A 6,418-nucleotide genomic window follows, 5' to 3' on the forward strand; every position below is an offset into this window, starting at 1 on the left:
TGAAGACATGAATTATGGTAAGGTGAGCAGTGTGAGAATCAAGGGACAGTTGCACCGGAGGTGATGAAATGCACTTAAGAGAAAATACATCTAGGAGATATCGTGGGATGAGGGACTCCCTCTCATCTCCCCGTTAAGTCGCACACTCAGGGTAGTGATTAAATAGCATAAAAGCTCTGTATTTCAATTGAGTACTCATAACATACTAGAAGTCTACTTCATTAGAAGCCCAATACGCTGCTATTGAAAGTCTTCGTTTAGCAAATCATTAGGGGCTCCAATACGACAGATTTTCAAAGCTGATAGTATTTTTCTAGTAGAAATACGTATGCGTGCAATTTAATACTAGTACAGCTAATTGACCAAACAGGATCAGCCCTCATTCGTTCAGTATCATCCAGACGGTAGACATACTATCTATTACAAACGCAAAACTGGTCACATTTCGGTATGTATGAATCAAACAGCACATAATTTAATTTAGATGGCAACTGTAGCAGAGTACGAGGTTTGTCCGGAAAATACGTATAAAAGTTGCATAAGAACTTTATTTTACAATTATTCAGGTATTACAATATGGTCTCCTTCAAAGTACTCTCCCTTAGACAAGATACACTTTTGACAACGCAGTTTCCACTGTTGATAACATTGTTGAAAGTCTTCAGTTGGGATGCTGTTCAGTTGCCGTGTCGTTTCTGTCTTGACGGCTTCCACATCTCCCAAGTGCCGCCCCCGAAGCACCATTATGCATTTCGGGAACAGGAAGGAGTCACAAGGGGCTAAATCGGGTGAATAAGGCGGGTGGTCTGTCACGATGATTGAGCTTCGGGCCAAAAACTCACGCACAACGAGCGGCGTGTGAGTGGGCGCATTGTCGTGATGAAGGATCCACCTGCCCCCTTGTGCCAAATCCGGTCGAACTCGGGGCACACGAGCTCTGAGACATCTCAAAACTTCCACGTAAAACTGCCCGTTCACACTCTGGCCGGGAGGGACAAATTCCTTATGAACAATGCCCCTAGAACCAAAGAAAACAATCAACATTGTCTTCACATTGGATCTTGCTTTTCGCGACTTTTTTGTTCTCGGTTCTCCTGGTAGCTTCCATTCCTTGCTTTGAGATTTGAGCTCCACATCGAGTTCTGAAAATCAGAACTCGTCTCCAGTGATGACTCGGTTGAGAAAGTCCCCTCTTTCCTCTGCTTCCAACCAATCCTCACAGCACTCAACCCTCTTTGCTTTCAGTTCTGGAGTCAAGAGCTTCGGTACGATTTTCGCACACAATTTCTTCATTTCAAGTTTTTGTGTCAGAATTTCGTGAACGATTGTTTTGGGAATTGACAGCTCGTCAGCAATCATTCTGACTGTCAATCTACGGCCTTTAAGAACACAAGTCCGAATTCGTTCAACATTTTCATCAGAACTCGATGTCGACAGATGTCCTGGGCGAGGGTCTCCTTTCACGTCTTCTCGGCCTTCCCGAAACCTTTTTAACCACTTGTTCACGGTTGGTTCCTCCAGAGAATTGTCTCCGCACACTTGTTTCAAACACTCTAAAATCTCACGGCCATTCTTATTTAGCTTTGCAAGAAACTTGATGTTGATGCGCTGTTCCTCAATCAGAGAGAGCTCCATGCCGACGGCAGGTGAAACAGGGTAACTTTCAACAAGCAGCCACACACTCCTACTGACACGCAGAGCGCTCTGACTCGAACTGAGCGTTGATGGGATTGGCTACAGCAGTAGTGCCACCTGGCGGTGACTGTAACCTGTAAAATAAAGTTATTATTCAACATTTATACGTATTTTCCGGACAAATCTCGTAGTTTACATGTTGCTCAGTTCCAGGCGAAATGACATTTTGCATTTTTCAGAAAAGCATAGTAAAATTAGAAACCCCAAAAACAGAATGCTCAAAATATCAGTTCCATTTTAATTAGAGCATTTATTTTGTTGTCCGTCTCAATCGATTAAAGAAGAACACTGCTTTCTCATAATCAGAGAATAAAAGTGATGGAAATGATACTTCTGACACAGAAGAAAATGGCACAATAGCAAAACAGTTACCATCCAGAAACCAGAAAAACCCTGCACTACAATCACATGTACACAGACTTCGAAGATAAAATACACTCTGCGAATGAAGTTGTGATCAGCTCTTTGCTGAAAGATTTTTTTTTTTTTTTAATTGTTTGTCTCAGTGGCAATGAAAGATGAAACAAGTAACTATCGTCAAGTAGGAACCTGTCAAGGACTTGTGGATGAAAATAGTGATATTAGAGTTATGTTCTTCAAACCTTGTGGCAAAAGGAATTCGAACTACGCGAAAGTTTGGAAAGTATAATTTATGTTCATGAGGAGATTGGTAAACTGCCAAATCCGATTACAAAAATTAAAAAACAATGTAAAGTTGTGTACCAGTTTAGTTTCAGAGTTAATGTTACTGAAGCATATGAAGAATAACTTTTGTTGATGATCGGTGTATGAACAGACCTATATGTTTAATACTGAAACTTTCCACATTTTTCTGATTTATGTGTATATTATTTTGTGTTTTTATTTCCTGCACTGTACTACATATGTAACTTTTTATCTATTAACATTGTATTATTTTGTTCTTTACATAATATGTTCATTAAAAGTGAAGTTGGTTTAAGTTCATTCGCATTGTGTAACACCCGTTACAGTATTGAACAATTTTTAAAATAAAAGCCATTAACTTATGGAATTTTTGTTTACAATATTTACAGCATCATGCCTTCAGAAAAGTGCACATATAATTGAAAACAAATTTTGAGCTCGACATTCGCAGAGTTTAGTTTAACTTTACATACACCTGAAAGTGCATGTTCAATTGCTGTAACGCCCGTTACGCCACATTTTTCGCTATTACTGAGTTGTGTTATCATGTATATGTACGAATTTAGTGTTTATTAAAATATACAGACAAACGGTGATGTTTCGAGGCAATTTGATATATCTTGACCCAGTAAGTACATTATTATAACAGTTTCTATTCGTCCAAATGTAACACCCGTTATGATGGAATGGCCGTCCAACGGCTTCTTCCACCATTTCTATCCTTGCTTTTATTTCACATTCGCACTTCATATCATCATTAATAATAGTACTCATTGAATATCAAAAACTAGTCACCTATTTTCTCCCCTCCTACTTCTATATTTGACACTGCTCGCTTCGTTCCAATCACTATGCCTTTTGTCTTTCTAACATTTATTTTCATCCCATATTCTTCACAGTCTTTCCCCAAGTTTTCAAAAATCTTATTGATTTTCTCATCAGATTCTCAACAAGCGCCATTTGCAAACCGTATACACTTAATCATTCTACCTCCTATTAAAATGCCGTGTGCATTTTGTAGGCTCTTTTCCACTACCTTCTCTAGATTATTAAATATTGTTGACGAGAGACAGCATCCTGTCGAACTCTCCTTTCAATTGCATTCTCCTCTGTCATTTATATACTACAACAGAGCACAAAATTTCCAGTCATCAGGCTGCCATTGGCGACTAGAAATTTAGAGCTGGCGACCACTGTTCAGTAGGAGTGATTTCTGCCTGCACTCATAGGGCTGCGCAGTTTGTGTTTCGCACAAAAATAATTGTCATTGAGTGGGAGAAAACATGGAGTGTGAAGTCTTCACAACGGACATGGAAAGTAGTCTTCACAACGTTGTAATTCGCCCCTCCTTTCCCACCCTCAATTGAAATGGTCACATTTTGTGCAGTTTTACCTATGAGTACTGCTTCATGTGTGAGAGGTTTCAGCAGTCTCAATAGAGTTGACTGCCTACAGGAATCCACTTAAGACTGACACACTGATGATTTGCTCACAATTTCCATCAGTGGCCCTTCACTTAAGGACTTTGATCCGAAAACTGCAATCGACAACTGGTATTTCTGTGCAGAGAGAGACCGTTACACAAACGTGAAGTCTTGAGGTAAGATATTTTTAAACATGTATATGAGTTGTCCAATTCAAATTGATTATCCTGAATTTAATTGTCGGTTTTTAAAATTTTATACCCTGATGTAATCTCTTTCTTTGTTAAAGCAAAGACCGTGTGTGTGTGTGTGTGTGTGTGTGTGTGTGAGGGCTCTCATAATTTGTACGTGAGATATATTGGCGACCATCATTTTTGGATTGGCGAGTGCGTCTGACTTTGAAATGTTGCGCCCTGTACTACAATATATACAAATTTGGTTTATTTTTGACTGCGCTAGTATTTGCCTCAAGTAGGAATTCCTACTTATACTGAATTACAAATACTGGTAGCACTTTAAAGTTATGAAGGCTATTTAGCTACACTTTTAGTTTCACTCATCGCTTGTATATTAGCCAGGGAGGCTAGGGCTAACTATCGGGTTTGTAGTACTCTTACCTTTCGTGGTGATGTGTGGTCAGCACTTTGGCTCCCGTCGCTGTTAATACTAGTAGCATTCTATACTCGAGTTCGCTATTTCTTTCAAGTAGCTCCCAAACTGTCCTCACGGCGCTAGATGGACGCCACAATGTTAAAACCATCTGGTCGGTATCAATCTCTACTCATCTCCACTCATCTTTCCTCTAACTTGATCCAATATTGCTTAACTTAACTGATTTTATGAGAATCTGTACTCCAGTACGGCTAGAATGTTGGCAATTCCAACACAAACTGAAAACAATATATAAGTACAGCCAGTGATCCCATCTCACCAATACTAAGCAATAGCTTGGATATTTCTTTCCTGGAGATTGAATTAGGAGGAAGCTCATGGAATGGATACCATAATTTGACCTCAGGTTCTTGAATTTTAAAATGTGTTACTTTGAAAACCTGGAGTGTATATGGTAAAAATACAAAATTCGAGTATCTCCGAAAGACATTAATCACAGCACTGGGTATTCGGAATACTCACAGGACGAAAGTGTGTTGAGAATGCTGACATCGACACGTGGAGTATGTTTTATACTTGTTGCAAATTACTATGTTGCAAATTAGTATTGCCATTGGTTTATTTTTATAGTCCTGTATTATTTCGGCAGTCGCTCACCAAATACTTGAACTAATGCATATATTATGAAAATGGTCAATGATTTCGGGCTTGAAATTTTCAAAAAAACGATTATGTTTACAGAATGCCACAGGCGAGATGATAATGAATGAAGATAAGAATGTATGTTTTGTTTTCATACTTTAATTTCAATTGTAACAACAGGCAGTAAAAAGATGCAACACAATTCTATTGAGACGAAAAGTGTGATGACATTTAGTTTAATCTACACCAATGCCTATGGACGCTAACGTTCAGTTTTACTTATCCAAACTTCCTACAGCCTCCAGCAAGAATCTACGAGGAATTGCTCAAATAGTGGATGAAATCTAAGCGAATATAAGTCACTATATCTCACAATCATTCTGCAATCATTGGCAGGTCATTTATCGCTGTAAATCTCCGTGAACTATGGTTTCCCGTGGTCTTCATACTGACGCAAGAACTTTCCTTTTGAATACACATAAAGTATACCTGAGATCCATATAAAGAAAACCTTAGAAAATGCTTTAGGTATATACAAACGCACTAGTAAAATCAATTTAAAACATTAGTTTTTAAAATCGATTGACATTAATTCTAAGAAAAATGGTCCTGATAACTATTTGAGTAACGTAAACTTCTCGAAAAATAAAAATATTATAATATTAAAATAAAAATATTACAGCTAAATTTGGTGTTTACAAGGATGCTTCAAATTTCACTGTTGTTTTTCCTGGCTATTTGAAATATTACTGCCTCCTTTCTTCTCTACGTCTAGAACAAGTGATTGATAATCACATTAAAGAACAAAATTTCGTACCATTGACGAATATGATTTTGTTAATCAGTTCATACGTTATAGTTTCCCTAGCGTATCTGCTTGTAGGTGTAACATAAAAATTAATGAAAGCACAGATAATAAATATGTTGGTAATGAACGTTCACAATACAGTAATGCACGAGCACTAACAATGTACAATGTACAGTTGAATGACAAAAATTTATTGATAAAAACGATATGAAGCAGTCCGGCCAGAAAGGTGAATAACAAAATGTTTCTCTACCAATTATTTATTATTATTGTTGAAATTTGTTAATATTATTACTACTTTATGTAAATAAATAAATAAATAATGATATAGAGTTTGCACTTACTACCTGGAACGCTTCATATTAAGAGAGCTGTAAACTTATAATCATGCAAGAATTTCTTACAAAGAAATTACTTATCTCGCATGACATCTACATGCTTCCTAGAAGAGAGCTTCAATTATCTATGAAGAAATTATACTATTGCAGAAAACACTGTAGAGAACAGTTACAGTTTAAAAATCAGACATTTATACTTTAGTGAACGCAAACAATTTGAAATTGGCTCTACT

General features: G+C 37.4%; 1 pseudogene; it reads right to left on the reverse strand.

The window, feature by feature from the left end:
* Window positions 1–1,149: 1,149 nt before the first annotated feature.
* On the reverse strand, window positions 1,150–1,635 carry LOC145679083 (protein GVQW3 pseudogene; annotated as a pseudogene).
* Between the last annotated feature and the right edge of the window lie 4,783 nt (window positions 1,636–6,418).

Source organism: Thermobia domestica, chromosome 2 (assembly GCF_964235325.1).
Source record: "Thermobia domestica chromosome 2, izTheDome1.hap1.1, whole genome shotgun sequence".
Lineage (NCBI taxonomy): Eukaryota > Metazoa > Arthropoda > Insecta > Zygentoma > Lepismatidae > Thermobia > Thermobia domestica.